The sequence below is a fragment of the Tursiops truncatus genome, chromosome 3 (genome assembly GCF_011762595.2).
Source record: "Tursiops truncatus isolate mTurTru1 chromosome 3, mTurTru1.mat.Y, whole genome shotgun sequence".
NCBI lineage: Eukaryota > Metazoa > Chordata > Mammalia > Artiodactyla > Delphinidae > Tursiops > Tursiops truncatus.
In genome coordinates this window covers 96,439,572-96,465,315 of record NC_047036.1, presented here as the reverse complement: position 1 = coordinate 96,465,315, position 25,744 = coordinate 96,439,572, and the positions used below count along the sequence as shown (strand labels likewise).

Below are 25,744 nucleotides of genomic sequence, written 5' to 3'. Positions count from 1 at the left end.
TGAGAATTTTTGCATCCAAATTCTTGAGGGATATTAGCCTGGAGTGGTTTTTTTGTTTGTTTTTGTTTTGTTTTTTCTTTGTAGTGTCCTTATTTAGCTTTGGTATCAGGGTAACGCTGGCCTTGTAAAATGAGTTTGGGAGTGTCCCTTTCTCATCAATTTTTCTGGTAGTGTTTGAGAAGGAATGGCATTAATTCTTCTTTAAATGCTTGGTAGAATTCATCCATGATATTATCTTGTCCTGGACTTTTTGGGAGGTTTTTGATTACTGACTCAATCTTCTTACCTAGTATTGGGCTGTTCAGATGTTCTATTTCTTCATGATTCAGGTTTCTTAGTTTGCGTGTTTCTATGAATTGATCAATTCCTTCTAGGATGTCCAATTTTTCACATAATGTTCATAGTAGTGTCTTGTAATCCTTGTGATTGTGATTATGTTATATAAGTCTCCATCTTTGAGACTGAAGAGACAGATTCTCTTGTTGGCTTTGAAGAAGTAAGCTACCATGTCGTTAGAGGGCCATATAGAGAGAAGCTGATAAGTGTTGAGAGTGGCCCCCAATCAACAGCCAGCAAGAAGATGAGGGCCTCAGTGCTACAACTGCAAAGAACTACTTTTGCCAACAACCTGAATGAACCCTGAAGAGGATCCTGGACTCAGATGAGAACACAGCTTAGCTGACACATTGATTTCACCCTTGTGAGACCCTGAGCAGAAAATCCAGTTGTACTGAACCTGTAACACTGACCATGGAAGCTGTGATAACAAATGGGTATTCTTGTAACCTGCTAAGCTTTAGTAATTTGTTATACAGCAATAGAAAACTAATACGTTATGTAAGGACTTTTTCTAGCATTTGCTTTTTGGAGCACTAATTTCATGCGTAAATTATCAGGAAAGGAAGATAAGATCAACAATTATGTTCTAGATCGTAGTTCAGATATGAGTAAGGGAACAGCCTATATTGTTTGGTGATTAGAGCCCACGTTCTTGAATCAGATCTCTGCAGTCTGAACCCTGGCTTCACCAATTAGTAACTCTTCCACTTTGGGAAAATTGCTTAATTGTTGTATCTTTCAGTTTCCGCATTTAAAAAATGGGCCTAAAATAAATAACATCCATATCACAAGGATAATTAATTATTAAATGAGATAAAACATGAAAACATTTACAAAGTCTTTCAAATTGTAAAATACCAATAAATTAGTGATTATTTAGAAAAAAAAGGAAACTATGTCTCACCCAGATAAGCCAGGTAAAAAATGAACAGGGAATTACAGAGGGCAGGTGATAAGCAGGTAAGAAAAGTGAGGATGATAAATATTCTTAAAAAAACAAGTGATAAATAAGAATTGTAAATGACTAACATTGAGGGTTGTTATGGGCTGAATTGTGTCCACTCAAAATTCATATATCGGAGTCCTAATTCCTAGTATATCAGAGTGTGTCTGTATTTGGAGATAGGTCTTTAAAGTGGTGATTAAGTTAAAACAAAGCCATTAGGATGGGCCCTAGTCCAATCTGACTGGTGTCCTTATAGGAAGAGGATATTTGGACATACAAAAGGACTCCAGGGATACACACACGGAGGAAACACCATGTGAGGACACAGTGAGATGATTGGCCATTTGCAAGCTAGGGAAAGAGACCTCAGAAGAACACAACACTGCTGGAACCTTGATCTTGGACTTCTGGCCTCCAGAACTGTGAGAAAATATAATAAATTTCTGTTGTTTAAGCCACCTAATTTGTGGGACTTGGTTATGGCAATTGGAGCAGACTGAGACCAGGATATGTGATTTCTTCTTCACTTTGCCTCTCCAGATGCATTCCTCTCTACCCTGCTCTGAGCAACAGGCGGCTTCTTCTCTTCCCTACTTCATCTCTGAATTTCTCGTTGGTGCCAAGGCTGCAGCTCTCACTGGACTCCTATCTTTTCTTTGACCCTTCCCCTCGGATATTAGTAAAGGCCTTCTGCTTTCCTGAGTTTCTTGGTGCCTCAACCTCCTGTGTTTGTTTCTTTACAACATCTCACACCACCTGAGATGATCAGAACCTGACTAAGAGAGAGGGGAAACTTAGGTCTGTGGAGTAAGTGGTGGGCAGAGAATATAAAGATAAAATGCCATTTGGGGAAAATGGGTACAAGCAAGTAGAACAATTGTCTTAAACTGGTGGAACTGAAGGGGCTATCAGTAAGGAGTTTATTAGCTGACCTGATCCATGTGGGGAGATAATGAATTATTGAAAGGCAGCAAAAAGAGTTCACTTTTGCTCTCTCACCCCACATTTACTCCTTAGATTTTTGTCATGAGTCCCAAGGCTTTAAATATCATATAAATATATATATGTACAAGTGTATATGTGCATATATATGTACATGTGTGTGTATTTAAGACTCTTCTATCAGTCAGGGTTCTTAGCAATGAATAATAGAACCAAGTAAAACATATTACAGGATACATAGCTGCTCAAGGAATCATCTTTGAGACCTGAGAACTGGGCTTGGAGGCTTCCCCTGGGCCCTAAACCACAGACTTCTCCAGTAGATAGACCACTGCAGCCACACCTGTGCTTACACTGCCATCCATACAGGCACTGTGGGTCCTCTTGGAGCTTTTTCAGGCTTCCTCTGTCTTCTACACTTCTCTCACTTGGATGGATCCCCTCAGCATCTGCCTCTTTGTCATGATCAGTTCTGTGGTTTAGGGTTCTCTCCAGCACCCTAAGTTCATTTCCAGAAAGTCGTTCCCCTTTTCTTGACCTGACTCACTCCTTTAAATCTCCCCGGTCTTAGATCAAACATTACTGCCACAGAGAATTCTTCTCTGAACATTTTAACTAATATCTGTGACTTACCCGGTGATTCTCCATCCCTTTGTCCTATTTTTTCATAGCAATTATCACCATCTGAAACCATATGACTTTATTTTTTGTTTATTATTATTACTTTGCCTATCACTGCCTTAATATTTAAGTTCTATTAGATCAGTTCTAATAGGTTAGATTACAGTTCTTTTCTGTCTTGTTCAGCTCTGTTCTCCTAGCTCTGAGAATAGTGCCTAAGATGAATGGATGCTCCCAATATTTTGTTGAATGAATAAATGAAGTACTCTAAAGGCCCAGGGGAAGCAGTATCCAACTCTGGTCAGCTGCCTAGGAGTGAGAGAAAGACTTCTCATGGGTGCTAACATTTGAGTTAGATTTTAAAGAATCAGGAGTTTTTTCAGACAGAGATAGAAAGGTATCAGGGAGAAAGTAACACTTGCACATAAGCCCAGAGTGATGAAAGGCACAGAGTGAGATGCTTAGTGAGTAGCTCAGGGTGCTGGGAGCAAAGAGTGCGTGTGAAATAGGAATGGCAGCCAAGTCTAAAGGCAGCTGGCGTCCAGATTGTCAAAGGTCTGTACATCAGGTTTAAAGTGTATTTGTTTGACATTAGGACAAAAGATGAAAGTCTTTAAAGCAGGGGTCTGATATGGTCAGATTTGTTTAAAGGCAGCGATTCTCATAGTGTGGTCTGTGGCTCCATGGGAGTTCCTAAGACACATTCAGGGGGTCTGCAAAGTTAAAATTTTTTTTTTCTTTTTCGTAATACTGACGTTATTTGCTTTTTTTTCACTGGCTTGCTATTTGCACTGATGTTTGAAAAGCAATGAAGGGTAAAACTCCTGGTGTCTTAGCACACATGAAGTTAGGAGTACCAAATAGTACTAGTAGTCTTTATATTCTTGCAGTTAAAAACAAAGATCCAGTGTCACTTAAGAAAGTCCTTGGTGAAATAATACAAATTATTGATTTTATTAAATCATGACCCTTGAGTAAATGTTTTTTTTTCATATTCTGTGTGGTAAAATGGGAAGTATACATAAAGCAGTTTGTATGCAAACCATAACTGTCTTAAGAAAGAACTTTTTTGTTGGAGTGTCTAGCTGAATAGTTCATGGAAAATAATTTTTACTTGAAAGAATAACAGATAATAAATATTGTTACTCATATGTGGGTATTGACATATATATTGCAAAAATGAACGAGTGAAGTGAGGCTGTCACTTCAAGGAAAACAACTAAGAGTATTTGTTGCAAATAATAACATTTGTGTTTTCAAAGAAAAATTGGAGTTTTGGAAAATCTGTATTTGCCTCTGATAGCCTAATGGCTTCCTAATACTTAAAGTCATTTCTGGTGAGATCAGTGGGATTGATGAATGCTGTTTTATTGATATTTTATAATGAAAAGTGTCAACATTTCAACGATTGGTATAATTCAATGAATGAATGTTTTCCAAATGACTATTTCATTGTGCTAAAAAAAATGTTGCATGGGTAAAATCCTTTAAAATGCAAGATAAATCAATGGATTTTAATGGAAAAGATTATAAAAAGTTACTTGATATATTTTCACATTCTTTAATTACACCTAACCTTTAAGACTCTACCCTCTTGTTGTGTTTTGATGTAATATCAAATAATTATCTGAAAAAAACTGAAAAATATTCTTTTTTCCAACTGCACAGCTGTTTAGTCCATATTCTCTTCATATATCTTAACTAAATGGAACTCACCAGACTGAATGCATATCTAGATTTGAGAATTCCAGTTGTCTTCTGTTAAGCCATATATTAAAGAAATTTGCAAAAAGGTAAGATGAGGTGCTTTTTGCTAATTTTTTTTCTTTTGGAAAACATAGTTTTTAGTTATGTTAACATGGGATTAATGAGTTTTTGTTATTTTTAAATAAATTGGTGACTAAATATTTTATAAAGGTTTCAACTATAATTTCTAGTACAAGCAATCTTCCATCTTCCATTTACACTGTACTATGCTAAACAAAACCTAGGCGCCCTGGAACTCTGTCTTTGCTTTTTGCACAGCCTTGTGATAACTCAGGTAAAATCTCTCATATACTTGAGTTTGAGTTAATGTGGTAACATATGAAGTAAGGACCATCTGTAGAGTAAATACTGATAACCCACACAAACACAAATTCCTTGGGGTCCTCAGTAATTTTTTTAAGTGTATAAAATTGTCCTGTTACCAACATTTGAAAACTGCCATTTACAGAAAGATATTCAGGAGAACAATTAGATAAGCATAGCCTGTTTTTCAAGAAAGTAGAGAGGAGGCTGATGGGGTAGCTACCCCTCCTCACAGAAAGAGAACAAAATCATTAATTCCACTGTTGCTTTAGGGATAAAGAGGAAAGACAGGATTTGAGAGACTTTGAGGTTGCTGATTTGGTAGAAATATATTGTGAATGTCTGAATTTTAAAGCTGGGTTATTAGGTGAATGATGAGAATGCTATGAATTCAGAGAACCTTTGTTTTTTGGGTTTTTTTTTAAACTTTCATCTCACAAGATTTTTAACATATTAAGCCTGACAGGATTTTTTTCTTTTTTTTTTTGATCCAGTTACCGAACTTGCTGAGGCTTCTCTTGAAGGAATATGACAACACCAACTCATTTGGTAGACTCTTTTGTTGTGTGTGAGCAAGAATTTTAAGCTGGTATTAATTCAAACAATTTCTATTTTTCCCCTATTTTATTGGGAAATTCTGGGTATGTAGTAAATATGTAGAAGTTTAAAACTTAACTATAAGATTTTTAAAATTTTTAGGGCAGTGTTTGTAAGCATATTCTAAAAGGAAAAGTTAAAATTGGGCTGGGACATGAGGTAAAGCGTAATGTTTCTATGGGTGTTATTTTTCCCCCTCAGTGCCTTTGATTTACAGTCTTCAGCCTCAGTCACAGTCTGTTGCAACTGTCTGAGCCCTGGTCCCAGAAGACTGCTCTCCCACGCTTCCTCTGGCCATCTGGAACAGCCTTTATGCACCTAATTGACTCCATGACTCTTCTTTTCCCATTTCTGAGCTTCCTGTTTCTTTTTAATCTATGACCTCTCATCTTCCTTCTAATAAAATAATCACATTCTTTCTTCTCTTTTCAAATGCTTAGTCATTCCCTGACTTTAATGTGGCTATTTGTAACCTTCTCAAACCTCTTCCTAGTAATAGCTTGAGATGTCACCTATGACATACTTTCTCATCAGATTCTTATGGTTTTATGTGAATTCATGGTCACTGAGTTAAACTCAATATAAATGATGGCATGAAATAGTAGCAATGTTACCCGTTGTTTAAGCCAATGTGCAAAGCATGGAGGACTAATCCTACTTTACTTTATAATTTTAATGTAGTATATAATTTACAAGGCATGTTTGTTTGTTTATCACTAGTATCTTTTTGGAACTCACAACAGCTCTACACAGAAGGCAAGGCAAGTATTACAATGTTAATACTATTTCCTTATTTATAAAAGTAAGTAGTGAAAAATTTCTTGATGACTAAGATCATATTTTGCAGAGTGAGTCCCTAAGCCTCAGAGTCCCGCTTTAGTGTTCTTTTCCCTAGTTCATGACATTCCCAAGAAACTTAGAAATTGTTTAAAATGAAAAAAGTCAACCATTCAGTAAGGTACAGGGCAGTTTTCTTTACCACCTATAAAATGTATTATTTAAACAAACAAAAACTCAGTAATTTAAATCTCTTCTTTTCATCACTCAGGTCATCAGCCCTAACTGGTGGTCTTCTAGTAGTTTCTCAGCACCTAACATTCCCAAAGGTGAGTCAGATATTAAGAAATGCTAAATGTATGGAAATGGTTCAAAGAAAAATAATGACACATAGATTGGAGAAATTTATATATAAGATTAAAGGAGCATGTGTATTTAATTAAGTCTAAGTTGGGAGAGAACAATGAAATCATCAAATAATGCATGATAATGTTTACTATTTCCCATAGGATATCATTATTTAAAATAAGATATCAAAGAATTGGGTTTGAATCATATATAATACCCAAATCTGTACATCCTTCTGTCAGTTTTCTGGTATATTTCGTATATATTTCATATATATTTTGTATATTTGCCTTGATGACATATTTCTCCTGTGGACTCCCGAGACCACAGGAAACCCTGGAAAACTGCTCTGACAATGCTCTCACTTGCTAACAAACATACCTTACACAAAGTTTTACAAATTCACGTTTAGCTAGTGGGACACAGCATGAACTATAAGTCACTAAATGTTACCAGGGTACCAATCTAAGGGGCTCTCTTCCTTATCCATGTATTCTTGGGCCACTATATTGGGAACCATGTCACTTCCTAGAATAAAACATCACCTATGGAATCATTGGGATATTCGGAAAATATATGCTCACTCATTGAACACTTAAAGGAGTGGGATGAGAGTGTCATGTGCAACACTTCCTCACATGACTTGCTGAGCTCAGCTGCCAGGTTGCAGCCATTTTGCATGACAAACTCTGGTCTGAAGCACCAGGTACAAGGCCTCTACATTGCACCCTATGAGCAAATGAAACTAGATGGAGCACAAAGGAAAAGAGAAAAGAAAAACATATTGCTACTATTAAAGTTAAAAATTGGGAAGGAGAGACAAGATGGAGGAGTAGAAGGACTTGAGCTCACTTCCTCTCACGAAAACACCAAACTCACAACTAACTGCTGAACAACCATCAACAAAAAAGACTTGCACCAACCAAAAAAGGTATTCTACATCCAAAGACAAAGAAGAAGCCACAAGACAGTAGGAGGGGCACTTTTGTAATATAATCAAATCCCATATCCTCCAAGTGGGCAACCCACAAACTGGAAAATAATTATATTGCAGAGGTTCTCCCACAGGAGTGAGAGGTCTAAGACCCATGTCAGGCTCCCCAGCCTGGGGGGGGGTCTGGCATTAGGAGGAGGAGCACCCAGAGCATTTGGCTTTGAAGGTGAGTGGGGCTTGAGTTGGAGCTCCACAGGAATGGGGAAAACAAACAGAGATTCCACTCTTGGAGGGCGTACACAAGCTTTCATGTGCACTGGGACCCAGGGCAAAGCAATGACTCCATAAGAGCTTGGGCCAGACCTACCTGGGGGGTCTTGGAGGGTCTCTTTGTGAGGCAGGGGTTGGCTGTGGCTCACTGTGGGGGCAGGACATTGGTGGCAGAGGTCCCAGGGAATACTCACCACAGTGAGCTCTCCTAGAGGTCACCATTTTGGCACCAAGACCTGGCCTTACCCAACAGCCTGTAGACTCCAGTGTTGGGACACCTCAGGACAAACAACCAACGTGGTGGGAACACAGCCCCAGCCCATCATCAGACAGGCTACCTAAAGTCGTCCTGAGACAATAGCAGCCTATAAACAAAGCCCTTGACATGGCCCTGCCCACCGGAAGGAAAAGACCCAGCTCCATTCACTGGGGATCAGCACCAGCCCCTCCCACCAGAAAGCCTGCACAAGCCCCTGGACCCACCTCACCCACCAGGGGCAGACATGACACCAGAACCAATCCTGCATCCTGAGAACGGAGACCACAAACACAGAAAGTTAGACAAAATGAGACATCAGAGAAATATATTCCAGAAAGAAGGAACAAGGTAAAACCCCAGAAGAAGAACTAAGTGAAGTAGAGATAGATAGATAGGCAATCTATCAGAAAAAGAATTCAGAGTAATGATAGTAAAGATGATCCAAGATCTCCAAAAAAGAATTGAGGCACAGACAGAGAGGATACAAGAAATGTTTAATAAAGAGCTAGAAGCTTTAAAGGACAAACAAACAGAGATGAACAATACAATAACTGAAATGAAAAATACACTGGAAGGAATCCATACCAGAATAAATGAGGCAGAAGAAAGAATAAGTGAGCTGGACTACACTTCTGTGGAGCACGATACAAAAAGAAGAATGAAAATAAATGAGGACAGTCTAAGAGACCTCTGGGACAACATGAAATGCACCAAGATTTGCATTATAGGTGTCCCAGAAGGAGAAGAGAGAGAGAAATGGCATGAGAAAATATTTGAGGAAATAATAGCTGAAAACTTCCCTAATATGGGAAAGGAAACAATCCAAGAATCACAGAGAATCCCATACCAGGTAAACCCGAGGTGGAATACCCCAAGACATTTGTTAATCAAATTGGCAAAAATTAAAGACATAGAGAAAATATTAAAAGCAACAAAGGAAAAACAACAAATAATATTGAAGGGAATCCCCCAAAAGGTTATCAGCTGATTTTTTTCAGAAGGAACTCTGCAGGCCAGAAGGGAGTGGCATGATATATTTAAGGTGATGAAAGGGAAAAACCTACAACTAAGAATACTCAACGCAGCAAGGCTCTTGTTCAGATTTGACAGAGAAATCAAAAGTTTTACAGACAAGCAAAAGCTAAAAGAATTCAGCAACACCAAACCAGCTTTACAACAAATGCCAGAGAAACTTCTTTAAGCAGAAAAGAAAGGGACACAACTAGAAACAAAAATATCACAAACGGGAAAGCTCACTGTTAAAGGCAAACATACAGTAAAGGAAGGAAATCTTCCACACACAAATATGATATAAAAATTAGCAATCGTGAGAAGAGGAGAGTACAAATGCACAATATTCACAGCAACTTTGAACAATCTTGTAAATATATAGATTGCTCTTTCAAAACATCATGGTAACCACAAACCAAAATGCTACAATAGATACACACACAAAAAAGAAAAAGCAATCCAAACACAACACTAAAGATAGCCATCAAGTTGCAAAAGAGGAAAGGAGGAAAAAAGACCTACAAAAACAAATCCAAAACAATTAACAAAATGGCAATAAGTATACACATGTCGATAATTACCTTAAATGTAAATGGATTAAATGCTCCAACCAAAAGACTCGCTGAATGGATACAAAGCAAGACCCATATATATGCTCTCTACCAGACACCCACTTCAGACCTAGGGACACATACAGACTGAAAGAGGGGATGGGAAAATATATTCCATGCAAATGGAAATCAAAAGAAAGCTGGAGTAGCAATACTCATATCAGACAAAATAGACTTTAAAATCAAGACTGTTACAAGAGACAAGGAAGGGTACTATATACTGATCAAGGGATCAATCCAAGAAGAAGATATAACAATTGTAAATATATATACACCCAACATAGGAGCAACTCAATACATAAGGAAAATGCTAACAGCCATAAAAAGAGAAATCAACAGTAACACAATAATAGTGCAGGACTTTACCACCCCACTTACGTCGATGGACAGATCATCCAGACAGAAAGTCAATAAGGAAACACAGGCCTTAAAGGACACATTAGACCAGATCGACTTAATTGCTATTTATAGAACATTCCATCTAAAAGCAGCAGAATACATATTCTTCTCAAGTATACATGGAAGATTATCCAGGATAGATCACATGCTGGGCCACAAAGTGAGCCTTGGTAAATTTAAGAAAATTGAAATCGTATCAAGCATCTTCTCCAACCACAATGCTATGAGATTAGAAATCAAGTACAAGAAAAAAAATACTGTAAAAAACACAAGGACGTTGAAGCTAAACAGCATGTTACTAAATAATCAATGGATCACTGAAGAAATCAAAGAAGAAATGAGAAATACCTAGAGACAAGTGACAATAAAAACATGATGACCCAAAACCAATGGGATACAGCAAAAGCTGTTCTAAGAGGGAATTTTATAGCAATACAGTCTTACTTCAGGAAACAAGAAAAATCTCAAATAAACAACCTAACTGTACACCTAAAGCAACTAGAGAAAGAAGAACAAACAAACCCCAAAGTTAGTAGATGGAAAGGAATCATAATTATCAGAGTAGAAATAAATGAAATAGAGATGAAGAAAACAATAGAAAAGATCAATGAAATTAAAAGCTGGTTCTTTGAAAAGATAAACAAAATTGATAAACCTTTAGCCAGACTCATGAAGAGAAAAATTGAGAGGGCTCAAATCAATAAAATTAGAAATGAAAAAGGAGAAGTTACAGCAGACACTATAGAAATACAAAGCATCGTAAGAGACCACTACAAGCAATTTATGCCAATCAAATGGACAACCTAGAAGAAATGACAAATTCTTATGAAGGTACAATCTTCCAAGCCTGAACTGGGAAGAAATAGAAAATATGAACAGACCAATTACAAGTACTGAAATTGAAACTGTGATTAAAAGACTTCCAACAAACAAAAGTCCAGGACCAACTGGCTTCACAGGCAAATTCTAGAAAACATTTAGAGAAGCACTAACACCTATCCTTCTCAAACTCTTCCAAAAAAATTGCAGAGGATAGAATACTCCCAAACTCATTCTATGTGGCCACCATCACCCTGATACCAAAACCAGACAAAGATACCACAAAAAAAGAAAATTACAGCACAATACCATTGATGAACATACATGCAAAAATCCTCAACATAATACTAGCAAATCAAATCCAACAATACATTAAAAGGATCATACAACATGATCAAGTAGTATTTATCCCAGGGATACAAGGATTCTTCAATATATGCAAATTAATCAGTGTGATATATGACATCAATAAATTGAAGACTAAAAAGCATATGATCTTTGATGATGGCCATTGCAGCTCTATTTACAATAGCCAGGACATGGAAGCAACCTAAGTGTCCATCGACAGATGAATGGATAAAGAAGATGTGGCACATATATACAATGGAATATTACTCAGCCATAAAAAGAAACGAAACTGAGTTATTTGTAGTGAGGTGGATGGATCTAGAGTCTGTCATACAGAGTGAAGTAAGTCAGAAAGAGAAAAACAAATACCGTATGCTAACACATATATATGAAATCTAAAAAAAAAAAAAAAAAAGGTTCTGAAGAACGTAGGGGCAGGACAGGAATAAAGATGCAGACGTAGAGAATGGACTTGAGGACACAGGGAGGGGGAAGGGTAAGCTGGGACAAAGTGAGAGAGTGGCATGGACTTATATATACCACCAAATGTAAAATAGATAGCTAGTGGGAAGCAGACGCATAGCACAGGGAGACTAGCTTGGTGCTTTGTGAACACCTAGCAGGGTGGGATAGGGAGGGTGGGGACGGAGATGCAAGAGGGAGGAGATATGGGGATATATGTATATGTATAGCTAACTCACTTTGTTATAAAGCAGAAACTAACACACCATTGTAAAGCAATTATACTCCAATAAAGATGTTAAAAAAAAACAAAACATAGGATTATTAATTAAAAAAAAAAAAAAGAATCCAAATTGGAAAAGATGTTTGCAGGTGACATGATACTATACATAGAAAATCCTAAAGATGCTACCAGAAAACTACTAGAGCTCATCAGTGAATTTGGCATGGTTGCAGGATGCAAAATTAATACACAGAAATCTCTTGCATTCCTATACACTAACAATGAAAGATCAGCAAGAGAAATTAAAGAAACAATCCCATTCACCATCACATCAAAAAGAATAAAATAATATAATCTCCAAAATATACAAACAGCTCATGTAGCTCAACATCAAAAAAACAAACAACCCAGTCAAAAAATGGGAAGAACACCTGAATAGATATTTCTCTAAAGAAGACATACAGATGGCCAAGAGGCACATGAAAAGATGCTCAATATCACTAATTATTAGAGAAATGCAAATCAAAACTACAATGAGATATCACCTCACACTGGTCAGAATGGCCATCATCAAAAATTCTACAAACAGTAAATGCTGGAGAGGGTATGGAGAAAAGGGAATCCTTGTACACTGTTGGCTGGAATGTAAATTGGTACAACCAGTATGGAGAACAGTATGGAGGGTCCTTAAAAAACTAAAAATAGTACTACCATATGATCCAACAATCCCACTCCTGGACATATATATGGAGAAAACTATAGTTCAAAAAGATACATGCACCCCACTGTTCATTGCAGCACTATTTCTAATAGCCAAAGCATGGAAGCACTCTAAATGTCCATCAACAGAGGAATGGATAAGATGTGGTACATATATACAATGGAATATTACTCAGCCATAAAAAAGAATGAAATAATGCCGTATGCAGCAACATGGCTGGACCTAGAGATTATCATACTAAGTCAAGTAAGTCAAACAGAGAAGGACAAGTATCATATGATATCACGTATATGTGTAATCTAAAAAAAATGATACAAATGAACTTATCTACAAAACAGAAACAGACTCACAGAAAACAAAATTATGGTTACCAAAGGGGAAAAGTTGGGGGGAGGGATAAATTAGGAGTTTGGGGTTAACATATACACACTACAATATATAAAGTAGATAATCAACAAAGACCTACTGTATAGCACAGGGAACTCTACCAATAATCTGTAATAACCTAATGGGAAAAGAATCTGTAAAAGAATTGCTATATGTATATGTATAACTGAATCACTTTGCTGTATACCTGAAACCAAGACAACATTGTAAATCAGCTATACTCTAATATACAATAAAAATTAAATTATAAAAAATAAAGTAATAGAATGAGACAGTTTTCCTGTTCTTGAATCAAGTGCACATTTTTGTATTGTTCTTCTATGTGCTTTTACGTTCTCCTTTTCTCTGACTTTTCTTCTGCTTTCCAGAAAGTGATATTTGAATTTTTCTGAACCTATTATTTCCAAATACTCAGCCAACCCTTGTTTCAGATTACATTAGCTGGTAATGTAATCCTCTTGTGTTGTCTTGTGGTCTTCATGGATTATGTATTTTTTATAGTTATGTGCATAGGGAACTAATTTTGATTACAATGGGGGAATGATGGAATAACCTTACAGTTTCTGTGTTTACCTTTTTGTCCAACAATTTTGATGTTGTGTGTGCTGTATAAATAGATGTATTCATATTTTATTCCAAATTGATTGAACTTGGCCATACAATAATATGATCATGAATTTATGGAGTGCACTGTTTAAGTGACATGCACTGTTTTACACACTGGAGATACAGGAGTAAATCAGGTGCATTCACTTCTCCATATTAGCTCACTGTCTTCAAGTTTCAAGAGCACTTACCCCATCATGTTACCACTATGTGTCTGAGCTAGACAGAAGCATTGTATGTCATGAGAAGATATAGGAGAGAGCAACTCACCCAACCCAGGTAACAGAGAAGTCTTCCTTGTGTCGAGTACACTGTTTCTGTAACAGCTTTCATTTATCTAACACTTTCTGGCTGACCAAATGTGTTCTCATTTGGCCATTTTGAAAATGTTTGTGGCATAGCGATTATTCATTGCTATGTTTTGCCCTTGAGAAAGCAGATGTATGACACAGTTTATGAGACTAGTTTAAGGTCACAAAAAGGATAAGGCAATGAGACTTAGGCCTGTATTTTCTGTCTAGGAGTACAAAATTCTTCTATTGTGCCATGTCTAGAAGCCATTCTCTCTTGGCATTTTTAGAGTCCATGCTTTTATCATGGCAAAAGATAATACTGCTTCTCAGAGGCCTTCATCTAAATGAAAACTGAAGAAAATAGTTTCCATCTGTAGCTCACATTTTCATCAGAGGGGCTGCTGAGAAGTTCTTTAGCATTACTAGTAGGTACATTCTAAAGAAAAATTGTGCAATTTCCATCCATTTTTCCTTTCATTTACTTTGGACTCACTCTAAGAACATCATCTACTTTTCTTTATATGCACCCTGACATCCACCTTAACAAAACATTCTGTCCTGTCCTTTCTGTTATTAATTCCTCTAGTGAACTGGTACCATTTTTTTTTTTCATTTTTCCATTTTGGGTAAATGTGTACTTATAAAGAAAGCCTAGAGGGAGATTTGCTTCTGTACAGAATAAAGACAGACAAGCTGGCCATTATAGCTCTATGCCTGCCTAGAGAAATGCATCAATCATTTCCTAAGTAAGTGAGTAAAAATATATAAAAATTTAGTTGAAAGGACTGTACTTAGTATCTGTTTTTGCAAGTCTCTAATCCCTCTGATGTTTCGTTATGTCCCTGCTGGAAGAAGAGAGATCCAAACAGTTGAGAGCTGTAACTGACTGGGCAGATGGAAGTCTTCACTTTAAGCTTTATAAACACCTGTTTTTGAAATTGGAGACCAGTATTTTATATTCCTTTTCATGCAGTATCCTCATGTCTGTATTCTTACTCGTAATGCCCAGAGATTGCACCCATTGGAATATTCAGTTTTTCATCATGGAACCTGACGTCCTGAACTGTCAGTCACTGAACAGTTGGGTTGAATGTCACCCACACCCTAGAAGAGGGATTAAATGGCATTTCAAAACAAGAGCTAAGTGTCTGTGGCAGCATAGGTATTTCTCAGTGGCTGACAGAATGATGTGAGTATAGATTGCCTAAGTGAAACAGATTTGGTAGAACAGTTTCAATTATGTACCCAAAGAAAGATTTTGGACCAAATGCAGCCTCATCAAATGCAGTTCAGTGAGTTTGAAAGCAGGTGTAAATGTAGGGGAACCAAGAATTGTAGACCATGTAATTATTTGAAAATGTTCAGCATCCAATATACTTTGAAGATTATAGACAGGGGCTAGCCTTGTTAAATAAGTTACAATTTAAAAATTGCATTTTGGGCTAAACTCAAAGGAAGGACAAATTATCACTGTTGTGCTTTACTTTAAAAATGAAATTAAATGCACCGTGTGGCAGTGTAATAGTTTACATATATTATTAGGGCAAAATTTTATGTTTTCCTAATTTAATTAGCTGAAAAGATAAAACTAGAATTTCTCCAATTTCTTTACATATCTTGACTTTGATTTAAAATTGTTTTCTCCCATGTCAAAAGATGTCTTTTTTTTTTTTTTTTTTTTTTGCGGTATGTGGGCCTCTCACTGCCGTGGCCTCTCCCGCTTGTGGAACACAGGCTCCGCACGTGCAGGCCCAGTGGCCATGGCTCACGGGCCCAGCCGCTCCACAGCATGTGGGATCCTCCCAGACCGGGGCATGAACCCGTGTCCAGCCGCTCCACAGCATGTGGGATCCTCCCAGACCGGGGCATGAACCCGTGTCCCCTGCATCGGCAGGTGGACTCTCAACCACTGCGCCACCAGGGAAGCCCTCAAAAGATGTCTTTAATTATCTATCCATTCAACAGATATTTGTGAATACCTGATAGTTGTTTGTCCTCCCTAGAAAATATACCAACACAAACAAACTGGTGATGGTGAGAACCACCTACATTAATAAATGGTTGTCTTCCTCCCTTGAGAATAAAATGAGCTGAGTGAACTTATCAATAAATCCTAAAATAACAAAGGACGTGAAAGAAAATTATACCTATCATAGTCTGCTATTAGCATGAATATCAGCTAATATCACCTTATTCATCAGAGGAAAATTCCTGAGATGCTTTTTTGCCTTCTAAATATATGTCTATTGTTTCGCCTTATTTTCATATAGAAGCCAATTTAAAGATTCTTTAGGCTTCAATGAGCAGAAGTCTTTTGACTCATGAAATAATGTCAATCCACAAAGCCAACATTTCCCAGTATTGTCATTCATTAAATGCACGGTTATAAAAACTGAGACTGGGTTATGAAGGAATAATTTGAAGACAGCAAAAGAAACATCTACCTCTACTCCAACCTCCCAAAACATAGAACAACTGTTACAGGTGAAAATTGCCCACAGACTAAAAAACAAAACAAAAAAACCCTACTCTTTAATTTAAAGATGTGAGAGCCCTAAGTGTATCATATATTGTTCTTGATAGAGAGAAAGATGGCGCTCAGCTTCACTGCCTGCACACTGTCCAGGCTCACCAAAATATAACTTGTTGCTCTGAGGAAATAGGTGCTCTTCTATATTGCTAGTGGGGATGCAAATGATTCTATACCTATTGCAGGAAAGTCGGTAATATCTAACAAAACCACATTTTTCTTTTGATACAGTAACCCTGCTTTTAGAAATTGATCTTGAGGATATACCACACCAACAATGCAAAATTATGTGTGCACACATATATAGTCCCCCAGACACAGAAAACAAACTTATGGTTACCAAAGAGCAGGGAGGGTGGAATAAATTAGGAGTTTGGGATTAACACATACACCCTACTATATAGATCACCAATAAGGACCTACTGTATAGCACAGTAGGTGAATTATACTCAATATTTTATAATAAACTATAAGGGAAAAAATATGGAAAAAAATAGATACATATGTATGTATAACTGAATCACTCTGCTGCACACCTGAAACAAAATATGCACATAGTGGAGCACTACACAGGCATGCAACAGAATGAGGAAGGTCTCTATGAACTGACAGAGTGTGAGTTCTAGGAAAAGTTGTTAAATTAAAACATAAACTTTAAAAGTGCTTATATAGTGTGCTAGTCTTCATGTAAGAAAAGGAAATATCAGAAGAACGTGTATCTGTTTTTCATTTCAAAGAGAAACTCAGGAAAGAAAATAAAGATTGAGGTTAGGTGGTGGCAGTAATAGTATTGAAGGGAGGGAATGACACCTCTGAGGCATCTTTTATTACATTTTTGAATTTGAAAATATGTTAATACTCTTTAAAATAGAATAATGAAATTAAATCAATAAAAATAGGAAGGAGTGGAACAAAAAATGAAAGCAAACTGAAACAAATGTTAATCCTGTTTGTATTGCAAGTGAAGACTATACCCAAGCTGAAGCGATAAAGAATTCATCAAAGGAAGGAGAGAGGAAGGAAGGAAGGAGAAAGAGAGGCAAGGAGGGGAGAGAGGAAGAAAGGGAAGGACAGAGGGAGGAGAGAAGGAAGACAGAAAAATAGAGAAAAGAATGAATCCAAGTAATTTGTGAACACAGTATTTGACTATATAATATCAGTTTGGGGCAGGGTTGGATGTAGCAAAGGGAAGAGTTGGTAAGGAGTCCTGAATTCAGTGTAGCATGCTTGTTTATTGCAGTGGTACAGGTGAAGCAATTCTGAACTATTTTGCATCTAATATTGGATTGAACAAATGTCACTGTATTGATTTTGCTGGGAACCAGGGTTCTCACTGTGAAGACAGAGAAATTCAAATATAGAATGGGGGATGGTATTCCTGTGGATTGGAATTGAAGGATTTGTGTGAATTTTATATTTGTATGTACATGTGTATATTTATATGCACATGTAAATATATACATGTTACTGTATTTGTATTATGTATATATGTATTCGGGTATTTCTTAGATAAGTCCCCTGAGATGGCCAAGAAGTAAAGACACCCAAGAGCAGTGAGCATACCTGGTGCTGAGGTTTTAGTCTCTAATACTATTCCTCACTAAAAGGAACGAAGACTTCAGAGAAAAGGCTTCTTTCAGGGTTGGGACAGAGAGGGTACAAGATGATAAGGCTCACTTTGCTATAACAGAGTAAAGGAAGTGCCACAAAAATGATCAGAGAATGTCACAAGGACATAGAAACCAGCTTAAAGGGGCTCCAACTGGCCAATTTAAGACAGTTTGAACATCAAAATAATTAAATACAGTAAAAAAAAATTAAATCATGGAAAAGTAGGAATTCATGTCCATACCAAATATGAACAAGATGAATAAGCACATAAATAAACAGAGTAGAATGGAGGGTTCTTGCTTACAACAGAATGTAATGGTTTGCTGACAAATGCAGAATAAAATCATTATTTTGTAACCATCAGGCTAAATTAGATCAAGCAAGATTCATCAATGAATGCTAAATCAAGGGAAAATTTTGATGAGGATCAAGATATGTACATGGTCTACGGTATCTCCCCATGGACTACTTATTAGTTGCAAGAAGAAAAAACAATAATTATACAGCGAAGAAATCAAATAACACTTGGAGCAGGTGGATCACAATTAACATAACTAACAAGAGACAGGTGGTCATATGTGGCTCCAGATGTGACGCCCTGAGGACACAACTTCACTATTCAATATCCCAGCAGAGAATGCATATTCTTAATTTAATCATGATGAAGTATTAGCCAAACACACAATGAGAAGCTTTTTTTCCAAAGGGAGAAGCTATATTCTTCAAAATACATCTACAGATAGAGCAAATACAATTAGGTAAAATGCTAATGACAGGTGCACTGGGTGAAGAATATAAGGGTGTTCTGCATACCATTTTTATTTTTACAAAGTTTTATTACCTTGACATAATTTCCAAATCAAAACTTGGTGAAAAAGTATAGTCTGGTAGTCAGTACTTCCTGTTCACAGACAAGAAGCTGAGCAATAATAGAGGATTTTTCTTGACTGATCAAATTTCTCTTTGTAGACATGAGAAGAAAACCAGAATGGCCTGAGATTAGAGACAAACCAATCTGCCCAAAGATAAGAAGTAAAATAAACAAATTGAAAAATGATGCTTGAAGAAAACTATATATTTAAGCTAATGGAGAAGAATAATTCAGGGAAATTCTGATTAATACTGTGATAGAAATTTTTGAAAAGGTATTAAAATTTTTAGCAGCTATTATGTAAATAGAATACTCAGAGGATAAGAATATAATTCCTGGAAATCCAACGTGTGTTTGCCAAAATGAAACAGTTTAATAGGAGACCTAGAAAAGAGACTCAAGCAAATCTTTTATTTCAAAGAACAAAATTTCAGAGATGAAAAATCTAAGAGAAAAGTTAGGACATATAAATCAATATGAGAAACACAAGAAAATACATGAAATTTAACCTTCTTCTAATAGCTTTCGCAAAAAGAGAGAACAAAGAAAATTAAGATGTATTGTGAGACTGGGAGAAGAAGTCAAAGAAATAACAAAGAAATTTCCCATATCTGAAAAAAGTTTCATAACCTTGAAGACATCTACTGAATGCCTAGTACAATGAGTGACAAAGATCCACATCTAGACATATCAGAGTGAAACTGTAGAACACAAGGAGTAAAGAAGATAATAAAAAACTTCTGAAAGAGATATAGAACAAAGAATGTACAGATTTCATATAAAGGGCAGAAGATCTTTCATAAGATATTAAATTAGCAAAAGATACCAGAATACAATGTAGCAGTGCCTTCAATATTTCAGGAGAAATAAACTTGTATTATTCACCCTTAAATCATTAAACAAGAGCATGAGACAATAGTTGTATTTTTTAACAATTTACTTCCTTTGAATCAATTTTGAAATCTCAACTTCAGTAAAACTGATAAAGAGATTTAAGTAAGAGTGTTTCAAGAGACTTGGGCAACAAGAAACAATAATTAAACTAGATCAGGAATTAAAATAAATTCCAAGATTATTTCCATGCATAAGTTCCAGAAAATAAGTTCATGTTCATAAAGTAGGTTACATTATACAGAAGCACAAGTTTCTTTAATCAGTAAGAAAACATAACAAATAAGTAGAAACTCTAGGTAAATGAAAGACCTATGCAGGACGTTTATAGTCTAACCTTTAAAAAAAAAACATGACACAAATACATAGTATTAATATAGGAGAGCAGTTGTATGAATGGTGATAAATGCACAGTTGTGTAAACCAACACCACATTCAATACGCAGAACTCTTCCCTCACACCCAAATTATTCACTTACCCTGTCCATCTTTAGTCACCTACTTTCCCACCCTTAATGTCTAGAAAACACTGATCTATTCTTTTCTCTTAAAATTTTGCCTTTTCTACTTATGCTAAGTGAAGTAAGTCAGACAGAGAAAGACAAATACTGTACGATCTCACTTATATGTAGAATCTAAATTTTTGTTTAAAAAAAAAAACACAACAAACTCACAGAAAAAGAGATTAGTCTTGTGGTTACTAGAGGCTGTGTGTGGGGGGAGGGAGAATTGGAGGAAGGTGGTCAGAAGGTATATACTCCCAGTTATAAGATACGCAAGTACAAGGGTTGTAATGTATAACATGATGACTATAAGTAACACTACTGTGTGATATATAGGAAAGTTGTTTAGAGAGTAGCTCCTAAGAGTTCTCATCACGAGGAGATTTCTTTCCCCTTTTCTTTTTATTGTATCTCTATGAGATGATGGATATTAACTAAACCTATTGTGGTAATTATTTCACAATATATGGAAATCAAATCATCATGCTGTACATTTTAAATTTATACAGCGATGTATGTCAATTATTTCTCAATAAGAATGGAAAAAAAATTGCCTTTTCCTGAATGTTGTATAAACTCAATCAAAGAATATGTAATCTTTTGGGTCTGGCTCCTGTCACTAACCATAATGTATTTGAGATTTATATGTTATTGCATGTAATGAGTTTGTTCTTTTCATTGCTCTGTAGGGTGGATATACCACACAATTTGTCTATCCATTCACCAGTTGAAGGGCTTTTCAATTGTTTCAAGTTATTCTGAGTAAAGCTGTTAAAAATATTTGCATACAGGTTATTGTGTGTATGTGAATTTTATGTCCCAAATGATTGCTGATGCTGAGAATTTTTCATGTGCTTATTTTATTTTTTTTTTGCGGTATATGTGCCTCTCACTGTTGTGGCCTCTCCCGTTGCGGAGCACAGGCTCTGGACGCGCAGGCCCAGCGGCCATGGCTCACGGGCCCAGCTGCTCCGTGGCATGTGGGATCTTCCCGGACCGGGACACGAACCTGCGTCCCCTGCATCAGCAGGCGGACTCCCAACCACTGCGCCACCAGGGAAGCCCTCATGTGCTTATTTTATTTGCCATTTGTATGACTTTGGTGAAGTGTCTGTTAAAATCTTTTGCCCATTTTTATTGTATTGTTTTCTTATTGTTGAGTTTTGAGAGCTCTTTATGCTGAATACAAGTCCTTGGTCACATATGTAACATGCAAGTATTTTCTTCTAGTGTTTGGCTTGTTTTCTTTCATTTAACAGTGTCTTCCAAAGAGCAAAACTTATAATTTTATGAAATCCAATTTTTCACTTTTTTTGTATCTAATAATTGTTTGTCTAACCCAAATGTAGCAATACTTTTTCCTATTTTTTCCTAAAAATTTTATAGTAGCACCTTTTACATTTAGCTGTGTGATAAATTTCAAGTTAATCTCTGCATAAACTGGAAGGCATTGGGTTCATTCAGAGAAGAGATTGAGAATATTAAGATTAGATAATATCAGACCATGAGTTCTAGAGATCACTATGGAAAAATTTGAGAGATTGAGGAGGGATGGAGGTTTGATTTGGATTAAAGGGTATAAGAGATACAGCTAAGGAAGAATCCTCTGGTAAGTGACCACAGGGTGAGCTGTGTTTCTTGTTTTCATTGTGTCAACTATGAGGTGAAGCATAGGTAATGATGGTCTTTTATAGATATTCATGTGTAAGGTGATGAGCACTGGGATGTTGTAGAATTGGTTTGTGTGACACCACAGATCGTCTCTGTCATGCCTAAGTCCTCTGCCTGAAGCCTCAGTCTATCCTTTCACTTCCTAGCTAGAAGAGTTATAGAAATGGCTTGTATCATTCTTTTGGTCATTTGCCAGATGGATGCTACTTTTATTGCCACCATTACCTGTAGAGAAGCCCTACATGATAGAGTTGTCAACAGCAGACACATAGAGGCTCTTTGCTCCTCAGTGGTTAACCTCAGGGCATGGTCACACTTGGCAACAGCAAAGGTATTAAGCCTCTGAGGGGAGGAAAGTGTTTTCATAAAGAGTAAAGGAGTTCCCTGGGAACCTTATTTAGTCACTTACTGAATGGGGCTGTTGAGAGGCCTGGACCATACCCTCTGGAAACTCAGCCAATGGCTGTGTGGAGACTGGCAAGCATCGAAGTGGACAATAGTATCAGAATGTTCATATATAACCAAAGGGAGACACAAAGATGTGTATATGAATAATGCACCTTTCCAAAAGAGCAAATAACATTTAGGGAGAAAAATATTACAAAAGAGGAAAGAGGATGAGACTCATGTCCCATTGGAGTATAAGTTGAAACAAAAGTTCTGCCCAAAGAAGAAGCAACCAGTGTATTTTGGTGAGTTTGGCCAGCATTATTATTTAAATTCTTTGCACATGGAACACTCTCTAGGATAAATCACATGCTGGGCCCCAAAGCAAACCTCAGTAAATTTAAGAAAATTGAAATCATATCAAGCACCTTTTATGACCAAAACAGTGTGAGATTAGAAATCAACTACCAAAAAAAAAAAAGAAAAAAACCAAAAGACTGTAAAAAACACAAATACATGGAAGCTAAACAATATATTCAATATTATTAACCAACAAATAGATCACTGAAGAAATCAAAGAGGAAATAAAAAAATACCTAGAGACAAATGAAAATGGACATGATGATCCAAAACCTATGGGATGCAGCAAAAACAGTTCTGAGAGGGAAGTTTATAGCAATACAGTCTTACCTAGAAGAATCTCAAATAAACAACCTAACTGTACACCTAAAGCAACTAGAGAAAAAAGAACAAACAAAACCCAAAGTTAGTAGAAGGAAAGAAATCATAAAGATCAGAGAGGAAATAAATGCCATATGGATGAAGAAAACAATAGAAAAGATCAATGAAACTAAAAGCTGGTTCTTTGAAAAGATAAACAAAATTGATAAACCTTTGGGCAGACTCATCAAGAAAAAAAGGGAGAGGGCTCAAATCAATAACGTTAGAAATGAAAAAAGGAGAAGTTACAAAAGACACCACAAAAATACAAAGGATCATAAGGGCCTACTACAAGCAACTATATCCAAAAAAGAAAAAAAAAAAATTCTTCGAAGTGGTCTATTTGCTGACATGCCAAGGTTTATGAAAGAGGACAGTGAGATAAAGCATATTCTTGGGGTAGAAAAGTTGTTAGAAATAGATAAATGTACTCAATGCTAATAATTCCCAAAGATCCATGGTAAATAGTTTATCAAGGTGTACTTGGCCCTTATTTCATCTCATTAACCCTAATACAAAAGTGATTCCTAATGCTAAAAAAAGTTGAGACACAATTATATGTTTCTAGAACTGCATTATAGTAGAATTATGATGTTTGCCTACATTACTTTTCTATTGCTGTGAACAAGGTATGTCAAAATTAGCAGTTTAATTATAATGCCTGCTTATCAGCTCACAGTACTTACATAGCAGGTCTGGGCCTGAGGTAGCTGGCCTGAGCCTCAGGGTTTTAGGCAGAAATCAGGTGCCAGCAGGACTTTGGGGAAGAACCTGCTTCCAAACTCAGGCTGTTGGCAGAACCAGCTTCTTATGGTTATAGGCTTAGGTCCTGTTTTCTTGCTGGGTGTTGGCTGGGGTGCTTTCAGATCTTAGATGGTGCTCACATTCCTTGCCACCTGCTTCCCCCTCCAGCCTCAGTATTTGAATCTTCAAAGCCAGAGACAGAGAATCTCCCTCACATGGAATTCCTCTTGCAGCTTGTTTCTTTAAGCGCTCACCTGATTAGGTCAGGGCCAAGGAGAATCTCCCTTCACAAACCTTATCACAAGAGTGATATGTCAACATATTTACGGGTCCACCCACACTCAGGATGGAAGAGATGGTAGAAGAATGTGAGTCACTGGGGTCTCCTTAGAATATGACCTACTACACTGCATCATATATGTAGGGCACTGGAGCAAAAGATAATTATTTTTATAAGTTAATTTAGAGGAAAGAGAAATTCATTTTAAGTTTTCTAAAGCTGTGTGAGAATACTGGGGGTGAATCATGCCCAGTGAGATTCCACCACTGTGGGTCAGTCACAGTGGAAGCCTAAACTGCATTGTTTTAGTAGTTCAGGGAAGAAGATGGGTCACTAAAAAGAGAAGATAATTCAAGTATAAGATAATTACTGTATGTAAGTGAAATTAGAAAAATACAAAATCATTGTTTTTTGTGGTTTTCTTCTCTCCTGATTCTTTCCATTCCACTCTTTGTTGAGGCATTCACTGAATCTGGCTTCCTGAGACTTGACATCTCCTTCAAAAGGATGTCTTTTATTGAACCATCTGTGACTAACCCAATGTTAACTGGATAATCACTAAAAATGGGTAAAGGAGGGCTTATGAAGATGCCTCCTTTATGCCAAAATAAATGTTTTGATAGAGGCCTTTAAAAACTTAATCAGAACATATGAATTTCTTGTAAAGGTAATGGTGATGATGGAGCTGGAACCTGATTTATTAAGTAAACTGGACTCAGCTTGATGTTAGAAGGAAGGAACATAATTATTTTTTACATCTGCTATTTTTAATCAGCTCTAGGGGATGTACCTTTCCTCCCAGAATGAAATCTAAGACAATCTCACTGCTTTTCTTGACATCCTCAAACAATATATTAATGGCCCTACTTTTGAAATAATAAAAAATTTTTCCAGTCCGTATAATATAAAAACTACAAACTATCATCCATCTTAAAACCTCCTCTTGAGATTTCAGACGATTTGTGGTCCAGTTATTATTGTTCTATAATAAATTACTTTAAAACTGATCTGTCTAAAGCAACTATTTTATCTTGCGTACTGCTTTATGGATCAGGAACTTGGAAAAGACTCAGCTGGGCGGTTTTCACTTGGGCTTTTTAATGCAACTGTGGTTAGATGCTGGCTCTGATAGTCGCCCTCTGAAGACTCACCTGGATGGATGTCCAGGATGGCTCACTCACCCAGCTGGCAATTGATGCTGCCTACTTTCTGTGTGCTCAGCAGTGGCTGTTGAAAAGGATGCCTATATGTAGCTATTCCATGTGGCTTGAAGACTGAGCAATTGTTTGGAGTTCAGGGTTCAAAAAAAAAAAAGGAATATCCCAGAGGAAACCTGAAAGCTGCATTGCACTTATAACTTAGCGTAGGGCATCATATAGCTTCACTTCTGCCAAATCCTTTTGATCAAAAGAGTCATAAGCCACACAAATTCAAAGAGACTGGATATATTACTTCTTGACTGGAAGATACCAAAGAAATTTGTGACCATAGATTAAAACTATCACAGCTCCCTTCTACAAGGAGACATCTTGCTCACCAGAACGACGTATATT

At 36.7% G+C, this 25,744-nt stretch overlaps 1 long non-coding RNA gene across 1 annotated transcript in view; it reads left to right on the top strand.

Moving 5' to 3' along the window:
* Positions 1–21,831, top strand: part of LOC141278211 (uncharacterized) — a 700,570-nt gene extending 678,739 nt beyond the window's left edge. Inside the window, exons 8-11 of the long non-coding RNA XR_012330558.1 lie at positions 4,517–4,641; positions 5,413–5,507; positions 6,564–6,621; positions 21,313–21,831. This is a non-coding gene — a long non-coding RNA (uncharacterized lncRNA). The remainder of the gene's footprint in view (positions 1–4,516; positions 4,642–5,412; positions 5,508–6,563; positions 6,622–21,312) is intronic.
* The last annotated feature ends 3,913 nt before the right edge of the window (positions 21,832–25,744 follow it).